The 22785-nt window shown below is 38.6% G+C and overlaps 1 pseudogene; it reads right to left on the minus strand.

Annotated features, from left to right (window-relative positions):
• Window positions 1–19190: 19190 nt before the first annotated feature.
• On the minus strand, window positions 19191–19345 carry LOC147924474 (uncharacterized; annotated as a pseudogene).
• Window positions 19346–22785: the final 3440 nt, after the last annotated feature.

Raw genomic sequence — 22785 nt, forward strand, 5'->3', positions numbered from 1 at the left:
GACTATCGTCCAATAGCACTGTGCTCAATCTTCTATAAAATCATTGCGAAAATCATCTCAAACCGAATGCAACCCATTCTTCAGTCATGCATATCCCAGAACCAGTCCGCCTTTGTTCCTGGTAGAGCTATCACTGATAGTGTCCTCATCACTTATTACCTAAAACAATCCATGGCACAAGAAAGAGTTTACATGGCAGTCAAAACTGACATGAGCAAAGCCTATGATAGACTAGAATGGAGTTTTATTGAAGAAGTGCTTACCAGACTGGGTTTCCACCCTCAGTGGACGAATATACTAATGCAGTGCATCACCACAGTGTCCTACTACTACCTTCTCAATGGCCAGGCCAGAGGGATGGTGAGACCAAGTCGAGGCATCAGACAAGGCGATCCCTTATCTCCATACATCTTTATCCTCTGCAGTGAAGTTCTCTCAGGTTTATGCAATAAAGCACAGGACAATGGTAGACTACCTGGGATACGAGTAGCAAAAGGGAGCCCGCATGTAAATCACCTTCTTTTCGCAGACGACACCATGTTTTTCTGCAAATCAGATAAAACTAGTGTCAGTCAACTAAAGGAGATCCTACACAAGTATGAAGCAGCCTCAGACCAAAATATAAATCAAGACAAGTCTTCCATTACTTTCTCGAGCAAAACCAAACATGACATCAAAGAAAGAGTCAAAAAGGAACTTGGCATTAACAAAACTGGAGGACAAGGAAAGTACCTCGGGTTACCAGAGTTATTTGGGAGGAAGAAAAAGGACTTATTCACCATGATCGTAGACAGGATAAAACAACGTGCCCACAGCTGGTCCTCCAAATTTCTCTCATCTGCAGGCAAACTGACACTGCTTAAATCAGTCCTTGGAGCTATGCCCTCCTACACTATGTCGTGTTTTAAACTCCCAACCTCCCTCTACAGTCGTATCCAATCTGCATTAACACGCTTTTGGTGGGATGAGAAACCTGACAAGAGGAAGATGTGCTGGATTTCTTGGGACAAGATGACTAAATCTTTCAAAGACGGTGGTTTGGGATTCAGAGACTTACAGTGCTTTAACGATGCGTTGTTAGCTAAGATCAGCTGGCGGATCTTGACTCAACCCTCCTGTCTCCTGGCAAAAGTTTTAACAGGCAAATATTGTAAAAACTCCTCTTTCTTAGAGAGTATTGTACCAAACCATGCATCTCATGGATGGAGAAGCATTTGCATAGGTCGAGAATTATTAAAGACGAACCTGGGAAAACTGATAGGAACCGGTGAAGCAACACAGATCTGGGGAACCCCTTGGCTATCCGTAGACCAACCCCTCTCCCCTCTTGGACCCCCCCAGAAAGAGGACCAACAACTGCGAGTTGCAGACTTACTTCTCCCCCAATCAAAAGAATGGAATATCCCCTTGATTAAGAGAATCCTCCCCTTGTACGAAGAGAACATCCTCAACCTGAAACCAAGTAAGAAAGGCGGACCGGACTCTTGGGCTTGGCTCCCAAACTCTGATGGAAACTACTCTGCTAAATCAGGATACTACGAAGCCCTACAACAGAAAAATCATATTCAGAACCCATCACCACTATCTGTACCACAAAACTCTGAAAACCAGTTTCAATGGAAGAAGGAGATCTGGAACCTTAAATGCTCTCCAAAATTAAAACTTCTTCTCTGGAAAGCCTCACAAAACGCCCTCCCTGTCGGCCAGAACTTACAAACCTGACAAATCACCTCCACCCCTGCCTGCCAACACTGCGGAAGACCAGAAACTGAAACGCACTTATTCTTCCACTGTCCTTTCGCGGTGAATGTCTGGAAACAGGTACCCTTTAAAGATCAATTTAATTCTGATCTAACCCTTTCATTCAAAACAAGGCTTAGCGAAACATCAAAATTTCTCTGTCTCCCCCCAGCGGGAATAGCGAATGGCCCCCTGGCACCCTGGATCATTTGGACCCTCTGGACAGCTTGAACCCATCTACTCTTTGAAAAGATCCAAATCCAACCTGTTGAAATCATCTCCCTAGCCATCGTACGAGCAAAAGAATGGCAGGAAGCCCAACAGACACAAGCCAATCTGAAAACAACTCATCCTGGACCTCTGATCTCTAGACAGCGACCGAATCAAACCATTGAGAACCTGATTACCTGTTTCACGGATGCAGCCTGGCAGGTCAATGGGAATACGGGATGCGGCTGGGTCTTCAAAGACCACACGGGCGACATCATCCTACAGGGTAAAGCTACAGCGACCCACATCCGATCACCATTGATGGCCGAAGCAATAGCAACACTCATGGCTTTGGGAGTTGCCATTGAATCGGGTTTCACCAAGATCTCCTTTGCTTCAGACTCGCAGATGCTAGTCCAAGCACTCAATCGGAAATCCTCTCCAAACGAACTCCGCGGGCTTCTATATGATTCCCACTCTATTTCGGATCGTTTCGATCTGTGTAGTTTCTCCTATGTTTCTAGACTCGATAATTCCCAAGCGGATGCCTTGGCAAAGCTTGCCCTAAGAGGCCTTTGTAACTGCTACTGATTAGTTTTAATTAATTAAGTATTGTGTTCGACAAAAAAAAAAAAAAAAAAAAATCAAATCAAATCGTCATTACTGCTAGAACAAACTTAACAAAAATAATCCATAAAAATCGGATATTAATTTAGCAAATATTGATAGGTCCTAGATTTTGGAAACTAATAATCTTCTAAGTGAATATAATAGCATATTCAAATTTATACTAACTATAATTCTTGCAAACTTTTTATTATATTCTTTAATTAGCATAATTAATAATTAATAGAAATGATACAAATCTCATTATATCATAAATATATTCCATTGTTTAGTTTGCGTCAATCTCAAAAGCACAAGTGGAATTATATTCTTTTTATATCCGATCTTAATTTCTAAATTATCTTATTTTCACAGATTTTCTAAACTAATTCTATCAATACATTCATTAGCATTCAATATTTTCATAATACTATATCCAATTATAATTAAATTATGAAGCTTTGCTTGCTTACAAAGTTTTTCTTATACTATATATAGGGATATATGATACTGTATATCTCTATTCATTGCCAAGAGTAAAGCATCTTCTCTATTTGCTCATCTACATATGTTTGATCTTGGTTGATGAGAAGGTAAAAACCCATTTATATTTATTAAAACATCTATGTATATGTTTTAAAAATACATTATATCCATCATCTTCTTAACATTTAAATCTCATTTTTTTATTTTTATTTTTTATTTTAGGGAAAACGAATTGAAGCTAAACTCCAAAGTCATATCCTCTTACATAGCTACTATTCAATATTGCGGTGTTTCTGTTTCCGTAGAAGCTATATTATGCAAAGTACCGACATACTATGTTTTTTATATCCAAATTAACACTATATAAACTTAGAAAATAAGTTTAAGTACATAAATCAAGAAAAAAGAAAATTACAAAAACAAATTACTAACAAAAAATAAATACTTGTGCTGTAGCACGGGGTATCCCCTAGTTAATTGAATTAATCTCAAAAAACTTAGTTGGCATTTTTTATGGGTTAAATGAAACTTTAAGATATACATGAAAATTATTCAAGTTAAAAAGCATCCGAAAAGAGGTTTTCAAATGAAGACTAGTTGGAGCCTTGATGACAAATCTGAAACTAGGAATGACCCAACACTGAATTTTAATAATCGAATTTACCTTTTTGTATGACTCTTTTGGAGTGTAGACCGCCTTGAACCGACACGAGACCAATTCATACTGATATGATACCATCCAAAAAGATCCTTGAGATTTGTTCAACACGAACGAAGTCAAAGATGAATTTTTCCAGCCAAACAACCATTTGGGAAACATTCTTACCTCATCTAGAGCATATCACGAGGTGGAATCAGTCCAATCAAAGTTCAGATGAAGGAGTTATTCATTTTACAAATCAGGTGAACTCATGGCTACGCGATTTGGACATATGATCATTCAACGGGGGATTCGACCAATCCAGAAAGATTCAAGCTATGAACCAAACTTTTCTGAAATCTTTATCCATCCTAGAACCACTGAAAATTTGAATCTCATTCAAATCGGTTCATACTTGAAAGATGTGGATATTTCAAATCAGTGGATCTGTCCTAGTCCCAGTTTTGCGTCTGAGCCAAAGATCGTGTTACACAGACCAATTCAGCAAGACATTTCGACACAAAATCAGTTGGAGGATGTAAAACAAGCCTCATTTGCCAAAAGAGGTGAATCTAGTTCTTCACTTGATGAGTTTTAGGTCCAATTGGTTTAAGAGCTTCCAGAATTATGTATGGCAACCAGAAATTGTTTCTACTAAGCCCAAGGTGAAGAAATGATACAGCCCATGTTGTTTCTCATCAGCAAATTGGATCAAGGAGTCAAAGAGATAAAAGATCAAGGAGGCACTTAATAGGCTAATTCAAGAGATTATGGTCAAAGAGAGCATGTGAAGTTATATTGGGGATGATGTCTATCAAGTCCATCCCACTTTGAGCCTAATTCAAATCCAAGAAAACCCAAAATAATCACTTAATTTTGTGGTCAAAGAGGTGTGACAAAAATAGAGTTCAAGAGTCACATTCGGAAGGGAAACACTAAGAGTTGGGTCTTCATTCAACTATCTATCTTTATTGTTTTTAGTCTTGAAGAATAACTAATATCTAGCTTTGTTTTCAAGTTTTATTTTCCATTATAAACTCATGTAAGAGCAATGAAATAAACAACCAACTTTTTATCAAAAACCTTTTCTTTTGTGAGAGTGATTCTGTTATGTTCTTTGTGAACAAAATCAATTGCTTGGTGTTATTCCAACAATCCAAACCGACTAATTGGTGTGATTCCAACAGTCAAAACCCGATCTTCTTGGTGCGAGGCTGAAAGATCCGATCTTTTTGGAGCGAGGCTGAAAGATCAAACGGGTACAACAAGAACTTTTCAACAACTATTGTGCGATCATTCATTCCAATATCCTTATTCTTGAGGCTTCATTATCTTTAGAATCAAGGTGTCTCTATCAGCCAACTCGAAGGTGTCAATTCTTTGGGAGAATCATATTAAATGGTATCATAGCACACCCTTGAGTTTGGTATTCTATCAATCTATTATCTTCTAACCTTTCATCTTCTTTCTATCATCTTTCTATCTTTTCATCTTCTTTCATTACATCTTCTATCTTTTATTTCTGTTTTATTTTATTTAGTGAAAAAAAAGAAAAAAAAAAAAGAGATTAAAAAAAGGCAAAAAAAAAAGGAAAAAAAAATTCTCCAAAGCTCGTTGAGAACGTGAAATCAAAGAAGACGGAGAGCATGAGATTCAAAATCTACAAGTTCAAGCAATAATGAGAGAGATGCAACTCTTGATGAGAGCTGAGATGAATGTTATCTATGAGAGGATCAGTGGAGTTCAAACACTAGCGCAACAAATTCAACCACGAAATTTGCCTAGTCCAAGAGAAGAAGACCAACCTACTCAATCATCAAGAAGTAGCCATAAGATGCGACACCGTAGAGATGGCATGAATAAAATTGATGACAACATTGGACGTAGTAAGTTGAAGATTCCATCTTTTCAAGGGAAAAGTGATCCAAATGCATATCAAGAGTGGGAGGAAAGGATTGAGTCGATTTTTAGTTGTCAAAACTATTGCGAAATGAAGAAGGTACAATTTGCAGTCACTAAATTATGTGAATATGCTTGGTGGGATCAGTTGGTGATAAGAAGGAGAAGAAATGAAGAACATCCCATTGAGACTAGGGCAGAATTGAAGTCTATTTTGAGTAAAAGATTTGTTCTCCACCATCACCATCATGGTTCAAATCATATTCTAAGGAGAATTTGTAGACCAACTGATGGAGCGTCCACTGTCACACCTAGTTACCAAAGAGAAAGGACGTCTCTTGTTTCTAAGGAAGAGCAAGTTTTGTTTGATTTGTTACCATCACCAAATGAACATAATGAGTTGCTAGTTCAGGATAATCTGTTGGAAATAACAAATTCACCGAGCGAGTAGCCAGAACCCGAGGAACCAGAGCGCAAAGAGATCAGCAAAGATCAGAGTGAGGAATCCGCGAAGGAATGCATGATCGTCAACAACCTTGGCAGTATGGATGATTCAGCTAATTCACCAACAAGGAGGTATCCAATATTTTCCTAGATTTTAAAAAGGTGGAAGGAGTAGAATTTGTTTTGGGAGATTCCGCATTTTTCAAACCAGAAAACAGAATAAAGAGTTTACTAGCAGAGGTTATGGAACCAAGTAGAGAAAAGCAAACGTTCCACTCATGGCCAAGCAAGATAGAGCAAGTTTTGGATTTTGTAGGAACCAGGTCTCACTAAAAGCGGTGCAACTTTGCCTCATGGTCAAAAATAGAGAGTTCTATATTCCCTCAAAGAAAAGCCACCAGAATCACTTCAACATTCTCCAACCCAAGGCCTTATAGTTTGGAGGGCGAGACCTTTTCAAGAGGAGGGGTATGATATGATCATGATACCATCCAAGAAGATCCTTAAGCCTTGTTCAACACGAACAAAGTTGAAGATCAATTCTTCCAGCCAATCAAACATTTGGGAAACATTCTTACGTCATATAGAGCATGTCACAAGGTGGAATCAGTCCAATAAGAGTTCAGATGAAGGAGTTATTCATTTTACAAATCAGGTGAACTCATGGCTATGCGATTTGGACCTACAAGCATTCAACGGAGGATTCCGACTAATCCAGAAAGATTCAAGCTATAAACCAAACTGTTCTGGACTCTTTATCCATCTTAGAACTGGTGAGAATTGGAATCTCATTCAAATCGGTTCATACTTGAAAGATATGGATATTTCAAGTCGGTAAATCTGTTCTGCTCCCAATTTCGCATCTGAGCCAAAGATCGTGTTACACATATCAATTCAGCAAAAATTTCGACAGGAAATCAGTTGGAGGATATCAATGTATCTCTTATGTTTCCAACAAGCCCAAGAACACAAAATTTTCCAACAAACCACAAAGTTACGCCTAATTTGCCAAAGGAGGTGAATCTAGTTCTTCACTTGATGAGTTTTAGGTCCAATTGGTTTAAGAGCTTCCAGAATTATGTATGGATACCAGGAGTTGTTTCTACTAAGCCCAATATGATGAAATGATACAGTCCATGATGTTTCTCATCAGCAATTTGGATCAAGGAGTCAAATAGATAAAAGATCGAGGCACTTAATGGGCTAATTCAAGAGATTATGGTCAAAGAGAGCATGTGAAATTATATTGGGGATGATGTCTATCAAGTCCAGCCCAATTTGAGTCTAATTAAAGTCCAAGAAAGCCCAAAATAATTATTTTGTGGTCAAAGAGGAATAACGAAAATAGAGTTCAAGAGTCACCTTGGGAAGGGAAACATTAAGAGTTGGGTCTTCATTCAACTATCTATCTTTATTGTTTTAGTCTTCAAGAATAATTAATATCTAGCTTTGTTTTCAAGTTTTCTTTTCCTTTATAGGCTCATGTAAGAACAATGAAATAAACAACCAACTTTTTTATCAAAAACCTTTTTTTTGTGAGATTGATTCTCTTCTATTCTTTGTGAACAAAATCGAATGATTGGTGTGATTCCAACAATCAAAACCGACTACTTGGTGTGATTCCTACAGTCAAAATCTGATCTTCTTGGTGCGAGGCTGAATGATCAAACCGGTATAACAAGAGTATTTCCACAACTCTTGTGCATTCATTTCATCATCCTTATTCTTGAGGCTTCATTGTCTTGAGAATTAAGATGTCTCTATCAACCAACTCGAAGGTGCCGATTCCTTGGGAGAATCATATCACATACCAACCTTGAAAACACAAAGACAAATATGGGTTCTTCTTTGAGAAAAATGAAGAACTTTTCTTGTTTGATCGAGGTACAATCCCATTTTTTAAAAATAAATATTAGTAATACTTAACACGAACCATATCAAGTCTAAACCACTTAGTCAAGCTAAACAGATTGAAATCTTACTATCAATATCTACATCGAAACTAAAAATACGAGCTGTAATCATTTGGCCGTTAATTTTTTGAGATGTTTTGGGACAAAATCAAACAAATAAAATTAAAACTAGAGCTAAATTTTACACATCAACTTGGTGGTTCACATATGTGACATCCCGGTTTGCAAAGAGGTTCAAAAGTGTTAATTTGGCCACCTATGTCACCAAAATGCACTTATCTTTTCAGTCAATAGTCCTGAGAGAAATCCATAGTTAAACGTGTTTTAGCAGGAGTAGTTATAGGATGGTGACCTTCCGGAAAGTGATTGTCGAAACTGTGCCAGTGAGAATAAAACACAGAGAAAGATCATTTTGTGATTTGTAAGGACGGTAAACAAGTCATTAAAGTCTCTCGGACATAGCAAACCGACAGTCCGATATGAGTGGGCCCACGGGCCGGGAATGGACATGGGTCCCACTAAGCGAGATGGCCCATGGTCTGAGAGTAGACATGGGACCCACTAGGTAAGGAGACGGTTGCGATGTTACAAGTGGTATCAGAGCCGAACCTAGAAGAGTGTGGAATCAAGTGGACTCTCACCGTCGGGGGTGACAGTCTAAGTGCGCAACGAGGATGTTGCGGTCTATTAGTGGGGGTGAATGGTGACATCCTAGTTTGCAGAAAGGTTTAAAAAAATTAATTTGGTCACCTATGTCACCAAAGTGCACTTATATTTTCGGTCAATGGTCCTGAGCGAACTCCAAAGTTAATCGTGTTTGAACTGAGTAGTTTTAGGATGGGTGACCTTTCAGAAAGTGATTGTCGTAACTATATGAGTGAGGAAAAAAAAAGAGAAAGATCACGTGCTGATTTGTAGATGATATCTTGTGTTTTTGTTGAGTTTAAGCCTTGTTTTTGGTTAGTTTTGTTGCATAATCTTGTCATTATAGGTTGTTTTAGGAGCATATGCATCTAGTGTGCTACCTCTCAGATTCTTGGAGTAATATCATCACATTTGGAGCATTTGGACTTGTTTTAATGCAAAGAAGCAAAGAAGAGTGAAGTGGAGAAGAGGCACTTGATCGCCACCATCAGCGGCCAAGACCATCGGCCAAACGGTGGCCGTGTGAAACCATCGGGTAGGAGCAGCGGCCAAAGCATGGCCGAGTGAGGCCATCGGCCACAATTATCCGCCAAAGGCCGACCAATCGAGATCAGCCAGAGGAAGATCGCCACCATCAGCGGCCAAGCTCATCGGCCAAGTCATGGCCGATGGAGCCACAAGACCTCACCAATCGGCCAAGCCATGGCCGCTGGAGCCAACACCACATTTGTTTTAGTTCTGAACCGGGTTTGACCCAGTTTGTTTTGGGTTAACACGGGTTCTCTTCTATTTTCCTATAAATACTCTAACCCTATTAAGGGGAGACTAATCTCATATCTTATCTTTTGTTTAGCAGCTTTTTAGGGTTCTTAAGCTTGTTTACTCTTGGTTTGTTGAATGATTAAGTACTTCTGAGTTTTTTATAGCAATTTCTTATTCAAACTTCCTATTCTACAATCTCTAATTATGATTTCACAAAGATCAAACCTCTACCTTAGTGTGATCATAAGCATGAGTGAGTAGATCTTTTAGAATTTGGGCTAGGTAGATTAGGGAGATAGATAATTGATCTTTGATGTCTAAGGCTTTATTTATGTGTTTCCTATCTTGATTAGTGTTAATAATGCTAGATAGCCTTGATCATGCTTGAATCTAGACATTAGGATTTCCATACCCATAAGGTGTTTGATGAAATTCCTGAACCAAACTATTCAAGAGCTTTGCATTCCTAGCCAATGGAAATTGATGATTAGGGTGCTTAGTGGTATTTAGACTTGTTTTTAATGCATGCTTACCTTGTGATTTCCTTTGGAAATTGTTGATTATCACTTGATTAGCATATGATCTCTATCATGGAAATGGATTGATTTGCATAAGTGTTCCTAGCTATAGGATTGTTCTTAATTGTTGCTTAGACATCTAGGATTGGTTAACTATCTCCCAAGTCAATTACCTTTCCCAAGGTTCACTTGTTTAATCTTGATTTAGAGTTTGTTGCTAGTTGTGTTCGGTTTCTTTGAGTTTGCTTTGTTTGAATTGTCTTGTTTTCTTTCTTTGAATTAGTTTGTTAGTTAAGATTGTTACAAAAGAACATTTTCCTGTTTAAGAATAGATTAAGCATCTTTGTGTATTCTTAGTGAGTTGATTAATGTAAATTGTAGATTGATAATTTAATTGATAGAAAAGTACTACATCAATTTGGCACTGTTCCCCGTTTGCATATTCAATTTGACCATTAGGATTTCAACTTTGCTTGAGCCTATTCATTTACTTTACATTGTTACTTACTTGGTTTTCTTTGGTGTTTTGCATTCTCTTTTGCAAGGTGTATGAACTTGAGAAGTCAAGGCCAAGCAGACCTTATTGAGTGGGTTGATGACATCTACCGTTTTGTGCGAGAGAATTGCCGGTTAGCAAGACAAGCTATGGACAACAATCCTCCTCCTGCTGCTGGTCATAATGGAAATGACCAGCCCAATGATGATAGAGTTCCAAACCATGTACCAAGAGAAGACCCTCTCATTGGAGCCTATGATGCACCAAATGTCAATGGACATAGAACTGGTATTAGAGCTCCACCAGTTGAGAACAATCACTTTGAGATCAAGGCCAGTCTTATCAACATGGTGCAAGGATCAAAATTTCATGGTTTGGCAATGGAAGACCCCCTTGATCACTTGGATCAATTTGATAGGTTTTGTGGGACTGTTAAGATCAATGGTATCTCTGAAGACACACTTGGCACAATATTCGTCATGCACATCCACGGATAGACTGGTACAGTGGGGTTGGGTACACTTACTCCACACCCAAGTACTCTTTTTTCCACTGGCTTGCAATTCATAATCGCCTATCCACTGGGGATCGCATCAAAAACTGGTCCTCGCGACAACAGACAAACTGTGTTCTCTGCTCTGCTATGGAAGAAACTAGAGACCACTTGTTTTTCTCTTGTCAGTACGCTGCTGCCATCTGGAATGACCTGATGCAACCTCTACTCCTGTCTTTGTACTCCACGGATTAGAACTGTCTGCTAACGTTGATCACCTCAACATCCTTCAGCTTCATTCAACGTTTCCTGCTCAAATATGTATTCCAAGTGACTCTCTATCATTTGTGGCGAGAGAGGAATGCTCGGCGACATGGCGAACCTCCCTCCCCACAAGCAAGAATCATTAAACTCATCGATAAAAATATCCGCAATAGACTCAGCTCAATCATGGATCACCGCTATGCTGAAGGTTTACAACTTTGGTTTTCCACACGATTATTCTAAAACAATGAAGCATTTATTGTAACAACGATTTTTTGGGCAAATCAAAAGCAAGTTCACTTTGTCAATGAATGTGAACTTTATCAAGAAGGTATGGAAGCTTGTGTTAAGGGTCAAGAGGAGGTCAATTATGTAGGTGGCCAAGGGTATAACAAGTTCAATCCTGATTACCGCAACCACCCAAACCTCTCTTACCGCAGCACCAATGTGGAGAACCCACAAGATCAGACTTATCCACCACAAAAACCTGCTGGTTTTCCTTTCAACCCAGCTATCAGCCTCAATCTTAAGGGAACTACCAAGCCAAGCCTCAAACCTATTCCCAGCCTCAGCAACAAATGAATGCACCACACCCTCAAGGTCAAGTAGATGACACAAATGCTCTACTTAGACATCTCCTAGAAGAACAAGGGAGAGGTGCCATTGAACTTGCCACACAAATGAAAGCCATGCACAACAAAGTTGAGAATGTATATGGTGTGTTAAATGCCAAGATTGAGAGGTTGCAAACAAAGGTCCAAGGACAAGCTTCTTCCTCTTCAACAAGACAAAAGAATTCTCTACCGGGAAAACCAGAACCAAACCCAAAGGAGTTTTGCAATGCCATCTTCAAGGAAGAAGTGAACAAGGTTACTAGTATGAGTTTTGAAAAATCAAAAATGGATCGCCATGCTGATGAGAATGAAAGGTCTATTGAAGAGATCCCTGCTCTCATATATGGTTCTGCTGTTGAGAGTTTGGTGGTTGCTAAAGTTGAGAAAACTGAGAAAGGATCAAGAGGTAATGAGATAGTTGCCAGGGAGGTTAAAAAGAATGATGCACCAAGTGTTGCTCTTCCTCTTTATAGTCCTCCACTTCCATTTACACAAAGGGTTCTTACAAAGGCTATAAAGAAAGTGCTCTTAAGTTTTAAAGCTAATATGAATAGAGTTGGAGCACCTTTGCCTTATGTGGATAGGTTGTCTCAAGTTCCTCTCCATATAGAGTTCATCAAAGCTATTCTAGCAAACAGAGAGAAGGTGGAAGAAACCATGGGAATCTTTGATTCACCAAGTGAACAACAACCCAGACTAAAAACACTTTCCATGCTTGAAGATCCAGGCAGATTTATTGTACCTTGCTGACTTGGTGCTTTGCAACTTGATGATGCCTTATGTGATTCAGGAGAAAGTGTTAATGTGATGTCACTTGAGATGGTAAAGAGTCTTGGGATCAAAGACATGAAGCAGCCCTCTTCTTCCATCATGTTTGGAGATGCTTCCTCAAGATCTCCACTTGGTTTGATTGAGAATTATCCACTCAAGGTTGGTGATTGTACAGTTCCAACAGACTTCATGGTAGTTAAGATGATAGAAACCAACAAGCTCCCTCTCATACTAGGAACTCCCTTTCTCAACACTGTGGGGGCAAGCATTGATTTCCCAAATAAGAGAGTATCTCTGCTTCATGTGAATCCCAACACATCATATCCTATCAAACCTTTCTCTACAATGTTTTGTGGAACAATCACTAGTGAAAAAGTGGCAACTAAGGAAGAGCATAGAGACTTGAATGATCAACATCAAGAGCTCCAAGTTTATAAAGTGGGGATTAAAGTGACTACAAAGCTTGATGAGAACATTTTGGATGGTGAGTGTTTAGACTCTTTATTTGATGACCTCAAACGAGATTCTAGAGAAGGGGATTTGGGTCAAGCAAATAAAGTTGTTGACAAGAAGAAGAGTAAGAAGAAACAAACCCACTCTCCCAACATTGTTTCATCTCCTATGACTTTGTGTTTGCATCCCTTGGGGCTTGTTGATGGAGCAATAGAGTACAAAGTGAAGCACAAAGGTCCTTCTTCACCCTTTGCAAGTGTTAAAGCCAGGCTAGATCCAAGGTATCAATATGACAAAGATAAGCTTCATGACCTTCTCTCAAGTGTCATTACTATCAACCTCCAATCTCCTTCCACCAATTCAACAGGATCTCAAGGGAGCACTAAAGCTCCTATCACTCCATTCCCTAAGGTTCACAACTAGGGCCAATGCATGGTCCTAACTTTCCATTGTATATATCATTTGAGTCTTGTTTTCTTTATTTTGTTAGTCTTTCTCTTGGACTTTTCTCACACCGAGACGGTGTGAATTAAGTTTGGGGGAGGGACTAACCATCTAACATTGTGTTTTGTTTTGATTTTCATCTTTTGTGTGATGCATTGTTAATAGCTATGTTTTGAGAAAAATCAAAAAAAAAATGAAAATTTTCAAAAAACCAAAAACAAATGCATGTAGCTTTGCATATTCATTCTTGTGTTTAGGATTGAGTCTAGAAGCATTTATTGTGCATTTGCATTTGCATTTGGGATAATAATGAAGCTACCTTTTTAGAAGTAGGGACTTAGGATTGAACCCACAGCCCTCATCTACAGTTTATTGGTGCTTGTTTAATCTTTGGGAAAAAATGAAGAGTCTAAGCTTAAAGCATTGTGTCACTTGAAAGCATTTTCTTCTAGTGTAAAGCTTGCATGATCATTGATGCATCTCTATATTATTTGGACTTTAATTGATCTTTCAATTATCTTGCTTATGGACTATGAATGCTAGCTCATGGAACTTTTCATTTGGGTTAACAATCTTTATTTGCCACTCTATTTTGTATAACCCAATCTCTTGCCCTACCTTTGAACCACAACCTTTTCTTTCAAGCCTTGTGTTGATTTGTTGTGTGAGGCCTCTTTGTTGATAATGCTATAGGTTGTGAAATCTTGAGAGTATTGAGAATGACAAAGAACTGACTCTTTTTTAGCTAGGTTCGGATTCTTTAGAACTAGCTAATAGGACTGGTTTTAAAAGAAATAGGTGGTTAGAATTTTGATTTGGGTAAAGGTTTGAAAACAAGAGAGATTAAGGGGGGGGGGGGGGGAAGAAAGAATTACTTGGTCAAAATAAGAGAAAAGATTTATCTCTAAGGTTAAGTTTGGTTAAAAGCTCTAAGTCTCTTAAGAAGAAAAAGAGAAAGAAAAGTCTACATGTTGTCTCCTAGAAAAGTTTCATAAAAAAAAAGGAGAATGCTAAAGCATAGTTTAATAAGAATGGAAGCTCATCAAAAGAAGTTCATTGAAGTGAAAAGAAAAAGAGCTTATGTTTAAAGTGAAGCCTTAGAGATATTCAAAAGTTTAAGACCATAAATAAATAAGAAAAGGGGTTTAAGTTGAATCAAGTTGAGTTTTTGGGTTAGAAAGAAAGAGAAGAAGGATGAGAAAAAGGGTAGAAATGCTTCTAGGTGGGTAGAACTGATATGCTCAAATTAATCCCTAGAGCTACTCTCTCAAATTAAGAGATCAATACAGTACGTAGGGGTCGAATTCCACAAGGACTCAAGTCTACACAATAAATTATAGAGTTTTATAATTATGCTAAACAAATTGATTTGAATTAAAACTAAAGCAATGCAGAATCTTAAAATAAAACTGTTGTAAATTCAGAATATCAAAAAGCTAGGCCTAGCGAATTTCTCAGGAAATTATTAAATATTAAATCAAGAAATAAATAGGGTTCAAGCAATAAAAACCAGATCTAGAACTCTAAACACTTTTGAAAATTAAATCAGTTCTCACTGCAAATATTATCTAAATTTAAAACCAGAAAATCCAAATCTCTTTGCAAAATTCAAGGTTAAAAATCAGCTTAGAAACAAGTTTAGATTGTTCACTAAATTACTAAATCAAATCTCTTTGCAGAAAGTAATTTTGCTCATCAAAAGGTTTTATCAGGAAAATCAATTATATTCTCATATCAATATATTTTTCTAAAGTATTAATTCTAGGTGATCAATCAAGAATTAATATGAAGAACAACCTAAGATGAAGATCATAAAAGATTAAGAACCCTAAAAATCACAGATCTAGTAAATCATAAATACCCTATGAAAAACCATAAACCCAACAAGCAAATTACTCAGACATGTTTAATGAAGAACAAATCATAATTTTGAATAATAAGCAATTGAAATTAAAAGAGTAAAAGGGAGTTCAAGAAATTCTTCTCTACAAAGCAGATCTCTCTCTCCAAAGCTCTCAAAATCTCAAAGGGTTGCTGAAAATAAAAAAATTGCTAGAAAATAACTTCAGGGTTTGGAAAACCTAAAAATACTATTTATATGTCCTAAAATATGTCAGGGACTTGTGTTACAAATATGGAAAACTTCGGGCAACTTTGTAAAACTTCTAAATTTGTGATTCTTCATCGACTGAACATGGTGTCGATCGATGCCTCCTCTGTGTCGATCAACACTCCCTCTCTGTTCGTCTCCAAGTTCGTTTCTTCTGAATTGATGCTCCAAAATGATCCAAATTGCTCCATTTTGCTCCTTTCATGCCAAAATCCTAGAAAACCTGTAAAGACTCAAAAACATCCTAGAAAACATATCAAAAGACTCTAAAAGACTCCTTAAATCATGGTTAAAAACCACAAAAACCATGATATATCAACTCCCCCAGACTTAGCTTTTTCTTGCCCTCAAGCAAAACATAAGCTTAGACATGTGAAAGAGGTTTGAAAACAGGGAACTCACTCAACTGCATGATGATTCTTATTATCACTCTTCATTTACTTGACTCAAGAACTTACTTCTTATACTTAACTATGATAAGCATCAATATTCCTTACTCAAATCTCACAATCCTTTGGAATCTCTAAAATCTCCATTGTCATATCATTATATAAATTTAAGCAAATATAGGCGAGTTCTTACCTTGGTGTATCGATCAGTGGCATATGGACTCTCTTCAGGCCAAGACATTCTTCTTACATCTCCTTTCCTCTCCCTTTTCTCACTTCAAAGGAGTTGATTTCTCCCAATTTTTTTTTTCTTTAATCAAAGGTGTAAGCGAATATCGGGGTCATTGGTAATTTACGTACCCCTCGCTTCCAAACTTTGTGTGATCATTTGACTCAAGAGTAGAATAATGAGGTCACAGGTAATTTACCTACTTCTCTAAACTGATCAAAATCATCTCATCTTCCTTTTTTTTTTCTTTTAAAAACACTGAAGGGAAGTGAGAGGGGAGACATACTTTGAAAAATTGCACGGTCTTGTATGACCCGAAGAAGAAGTCTAGTCCACTGATTTCTAACCCCAAAGTAAGAGATTAAGTCCGGTTAAAATCATGATAAAAGTTGAGACAACGTTAGATCAATCAGATATCCATTGAATAAGGGCTTTCAGGATTGTTGATAAGGCTCATAGTCTTTCTAAGCTTCAGTTCTGAGATCAAGCATAAACAAATAATCATTAGAGTGTTAGCCAAATAAGAGAAATCATTAGTCAAGATCATAATTCCCAAAGACAAAAAGAAAAACTTTTGAAAAATTTGACTCAAACTTTATGGTTTTGACTGACACAACTGAAATTCAAAAACAAAAACATAGTTAGTAGATAACCTCCCCCAGAATTAAACAACACTGTCCCCAGTGTTATCAAGCCTAAGATTGGCCAAAGAAAAATAAAATAAATATAAATGAAAATCAAAAGAGAAAGAAAAACATACTAGTGGGTTGCATCCCACTAAGCGCTTGTTTTCAGTCATTAGCTTGACTTGGCTTGAGCTCAGGCATTCGGTAGATCAGAACGTGGCATTGATGTCCTCTTCATCCAAGGTGGTGTATAAGCTTTAGGTGCATGAGGTCTGCCAAGGATGTGAGGAACAGGGCCATGGCAGGATTTAGGGATGGGTTTGCTTCTCTTATGTCCTACAAAATCATCAACAGAAGAAACAAGCGCTCTACGATAATCTCGTGGCTTGGTTAACTGCAAAGCAGTTTTTATCTCTTTGAAATTCTTGTTGATGATAGGAGGAAGTTTAGGAGAAGGAGGTGCATACCTTGGCCTTACCTGAGGACTCTGGAGTGTGGATTGGTGACTCTTCTGTTTGGGAACAGGTTTCTGACTTGGAGCATCAGTCTTGGACAAGCTTTGTCTCAGTCCTGGAGGGGTGTCGATCAACACAGTGGTAGTGTCGATCGACACTAAGCCTGATGCTCGAGTATCAGAAACTTTCTCAACAGAAAAAGTCTGTCAATCAATAGTAGGAGCTCTCCTCAGCTTATCCATTTCAAAATTCATACTCAAACCATCCACATTCAGTGTTATGTGTCCTTTCTGCGCATCTATGATTGCACTAGCTGTAGCCAAGAAAGATCTTCCTAAGATGAGAGGATCTTTAGGCTCTGTATCATACTTAAGCATCACAAAGTCAGTGGGAATCATGAAGTTTCCAACCTTAATTGGAATATCCTCTAAAACACCTTCAGGAATTCTTCGGGATCGATCGGCCAAGATAAGAGAAATCTGAGTTGGCTTGAATTCAGTCATCCCAAGTCTCGCAACAACAGAATGTGGCATCAAGTTGATGCTAGAGCCAAGATCACAAAGTGAGTGAGCAAACCTTCCTGTGGAGATAGAGCAATCAAGTACAAAGCTTCCTGGATCTCGTAACTTACCCGCAGTCCTACAATGAATGATTGCACTCACTTCCTTAGAGACAACCACCTCCTGCTTCTTTTCCTTCTTCCTCTGTGGAGGCTGGTTTAACAGAATCGCACTGACATCCTTAGTAAGCAGTGCTCCTTCCTCAGGGCTCAAACCATTTGATACCATTCTCTTCACATAGCGCTTGAGTGGTGGTGAAAGCTTTACCGCATCAATCAAAGGCATCTCAATCATCACCTAATCCATCATTGCCTTGCATCTAGCTTCCTCAAGCTCCTGCTTAGACCTCCTAGGCTTAGGAAAAGGAACCTTAGGTTGGTACACCCTATCAACTGCTGGAACCTGAGATTTTGCAGGTTCTGGGTTCGTCTGGGATGAGTGTCGACCGACACCCAGGTGGTGTCGATCAACACCATCATCTAAAATCAAGAGATTGGCCGAGTTTTCTCCTTTTTCTGCTGAAGCAATTTCACCATCATCTTCATCCCTCACTAATATGGCATTGCAAGCATGCTTGGGGTTTGACTCAGTTCTCGCAGGAAGATACCCCTCTTGTCGTTTAACAGACCCAACAGTCTGAATAACTTGATTCTCTAGTTCCTTACATGAATATTTAATGCATTAATCTTCCCATTCAGCTCAATGTAGACATTATCAATCTTTCCATTGAATGTCACTGTCAATTGCTCTTGTCCTTGCAAAAGCTGCTCAAGCATGGCCTCCATTCTACTCTCAGAAGAATTCTTAGGAGGAGGAGACTGATAGGATGAGTTCCCATAGGTTCTGGTATAACCGCTATTCTGTTGTTGCTGCTGATACTCTGGCTTGGAAGTGTAGCCTGAAGAGTTCCCACTGTAAGGTCTGTTGCCTTGCTGACTTCCAAACCGCTGTCCCTGATTCCCATACACATAGTTCACATTTTCCTCTTGGTGTCCTTGATCTGGTTATGGCTCATATGTCTCAACTTCAGCAGCAAAATGAACAGATTTCTTATTATGCACTGAATCCAGCTTAGCATTATCAGAAGCTAACTGGTTTGAATCAAATCCTCTGTAACACCCGTCCCACCTTCTTGGCCAAGACAAGGTGTTATTCAAATGGTCCCGCCAAAATGCTTCTTTCTTAAAAATAAAACTCTTCAATCATAAAACTTGTTCAACAACCCACAAAGCTTTTAACCTGAGCTAAAAGATAAAAGGGTGAACACAATGACGACAATCTAATCACATTCAACAATCAGTGCATACAAAGAATCAGACTCCACATGTTTGACATACATCCAACAAGCATAACGGCTTCACATAATATTCAATCTAGCATATAATCATAATATCATTTAAACCATATTTAAACATCAACACATTCATCGATACACACGTTCATCAACATCGCTAAACTGAAATCTCATCAGCTTAGCATGGCACGAAACAAAGATCATGTTCGTCCAATCTCCAGGTACGAAAGAAATCTCATGTTTGTCCAATTACCAGGTACAAAACCAATCTCAGGTTTGCCCATCACGAGTCACGAAACAAATCTCATGTTCGCACCCTCACGAGACGCGAAACAAATCTCATGTTCACGCCCCCATCACATAATCTCACTTCATATCATCATTCAACAATTATCATGTTACACATCAACTGATTCTATCATGCATCATATCATCACACCATGTCATCATACATTATAATCATATAACGCAATATCAAACAATAGACATATCCAATCGCATAGTTTCCAAGCCTATACAAGCGATTCATGAAGGACATGCTTAGAAAATAATCATTGTGTTTCCGCGATTACCATCCTCACCTTAGCCACTTAAATGCTGAAACTCATTTCTCTTTTTCCATGTCAGAATCAATATTAAAGAACGCTCATACAAGCTGCAGCTCCATCCAACCTCAGTTTGCTAACCAAACATTACAATGTCACCATTTATTCTATACAAATGAGACTCATAAACACACGAGTAAAACCATAACTAACCGCTAAAATCACAATCCCACCGTTGAATATTTTGGTTGTATTATCGTGAAGCTCCCCACAAAATCTCAGCTCGATCAGGTAATATTTGGACCACCAAACGCTGTTCCAAGGAGATAACCTCTATCTCATTTTTAGGGTTGCAGGTTCGGACTGTTTCTGATATTTCTTGCGCAGGCAGCAACGAACATAACTTCTTGAATATAACTTCGATTGGACTTCCGTCAATTGCTACGAGCTCATGGCTTGATTCTGATCACGCCTGTGTTTTTAGATTCCTAATTCGATGTCACCTCCGGCGCCGACTAGCCTCCAAAGATGCCTCCTCCAAACTGTTTTCCCTCCCTTCTTCCTCTTTCTTATACCCTTTTCTCTACATTTGATCTACTCCGACTTTGCTCCTCCACCACCACCAAGGCTTTCCACGGCCATGACATGAATAAACAGACCCCACCTGTCTTCTCCACCACCGCCACAACGTCTCGTTCTCCCCTCTCCTTCACGACTACCGTTCTCTCCTCTTCTCCCTTTCTCTCCCTTTTCTATCTCTTCTTTCAGTTCCATCTCTCGCTCCATATTGTCGTCTTCTCTTCAATGTCCTCTCTTCTCTTTCCAACTCTCTCACATCGTAGGCTCTTAGGGTTTTATTCTTCTATGAGCGGCACCTCTTAATTAACGAATATATAAATACACACACACACAAACGAACAAAACCCTTTGTAGTTTAAGTGCTATGGTTATTGGGCATTAATGGGCTCAAACTTACTAACGAAAATTAGCTGAACTCCCAATTACCAAATTGGGGATGTTACAATTCTCCCCCACTTAAACAGAATTCGTCCTCGAATTCTTAGCGATCATCTTTTATATAAATTAAGCTTTCCGAGCTTCTTTCATTCAACATGCAATCTCACTTTCGTCGACCAATCGAATGACTACTTAGCTGAAGTTCCAACTTAACCACCTCGGAACTCTAATGCAACTGCTCTTCTTACTTTCACGCTCGCAGCTGAAAGAACTTAAAAATAAAAACAATCAACACAATCATAAAATTCAAACACTGTTAATCAACTCACTTAACATAAGCACACAACAATCAAACAATCAAATTTTTTTTTTTTTTTTTTTGAAAATAATTTTTTAAAATCGGACGCTCCGGGTCGGAACCGGAGTGGCCTTAACCTAGGCTCTGATACCTAAATTGTAACACCCGTCCCGCCTTCTTGGCCAAGACAAGGTGTTATTCAAATGGTCCCGCAAAAATGCTTCTTTATTAAAAATAAAACTCTTCAATCATAAAACTTGTTTCACAACCCACAAAGCTTTTAATCTGAGAGAAAAGATAAAAGGGTGAACACAATGAAGACATTCTTATCACATTCAACAATCAGTGCATAGCATAGAATCAGACTCCATACTTTTTACATACATCCAACAAACATAACGGCTTCACATAATATTCAATCTAGCATATAATCATAATATCATTCAAACCATATTTATACACCAACACATTCATCGATACACACATTCATCAACATCGCTAAACTGAAATCTCATCAGCTTAGCATGGCACGAAACAAATCGCATGTTCGTCCAATCTCCAAGTACAAAAAAAATATCATGTTCGCCCAATTACGAGGTACAAAACCAATCTCAGGTTTTCCCATCACGAGTCACGAAAAAAATCTCATGTTCGCACCCTCACAAGACGCAAAACAAATCTCATGTTCACGCCCCCATCACATAATCTCATTTCATATCATCATTCAACAATTATCATGTTACACATCAACTCATTCTATCATGCATCATATCATCATACCATGTCATCATACATTATAATCATATCACGCAATATCAAACAATAGAAATATCGAATCGTATAGTTTCCAAGCCTATACAAGCGATTCATGAAAGACATGCTTAGAAAATAATCATTGTGTTTCCGCAATTACAACCCTCACCTTTGCCACTTAAATGCTGAAACTCATTTCTCCTTTTCCATGTCAGACTCAATATTAAAGAACGCTCATACAAGCTGCAGCTCCATCCAACCTCAGTTTGCCAACCAAACATTACAATGTCACCATTTCTTCTATACAAATGAGCGTCATAAACAGACGGGTAAAACCACAACTAACCGTTAAAATCACAATCCTACCGTTGAATATTTAGGTTGTAGTACCGTGAAGCTCCCCACAAAAACTCAGCTCCATCAGGTAATATTTGGACCACCAAACGCTGTTCCAAGGATATAACCTTCATCTGATTTTTAGGGTAGCAGGTTCGGACTGTTTCAGATATTTCTTGCGCAGGAAGCAACGAACATAACTTCTTCAATATAACTTCGATCGGACTTCCGCCAATTGCTACTAGGTCATGGCTTTATTCTGATCACGCTTGTGTTTTTAGATTCCTGATCCGATGTCACCTCAGGCGCCGAAGAGCCTCCAAAGATGCCTCCTCCAAACTGTTTTCCCTCCCTTCTTCCTCTTTCTTATATCCTTTTCTTCATATTTGATCTACTCCGACTTTGCTCCTCCACCACCACCAAGGCTTTCCACGGCCATGACATGAATAAACAGACCCCACCTGTGTTCTCCACCACCGCTGCAACGTCTCGTTCTCCCCTCTCCTTCACGACTATCGTTCTCTCCTCTTCTCCCTTTCTCTCCCTTTTCTATCTCTTCTTCCACTTCCATCTCTCGGCTCCATATTGTTGTCTTCTCTTCAATGTCCTCTCTTCTCTTTCCAACTCTTTCACATCGTAGGCTCTTAGGGTTTTATTCTTCTATTAGCGGCACCTCTTAATTAACGAATATATAAATACACGCACACACAAACAAACAAAACCCTTTGTCGTTTAATTGCTATGGTTATTGGGCTTTAATGGGCTGAAAATTTGATGCGGACATCAGAACAAAACCAAACCGGGAGCGTGGCAAACCAACCGGTCCACACACCAA

The sequence above is a fragment of the Camelina sativa genome, chromosome 17 (assembly GCF_030686135.1).
Source record: "Camelina sativa cultivar CO46 ecotype springtype chromosome 17, ASM3068613v1".
NCBI classification, from domain to species: Eukaryota; Viridiplantae; Streptophyta; class Magnoliopsida; order Brassicales; family Brassicaceae; genus Camelina; species Camelina sativa.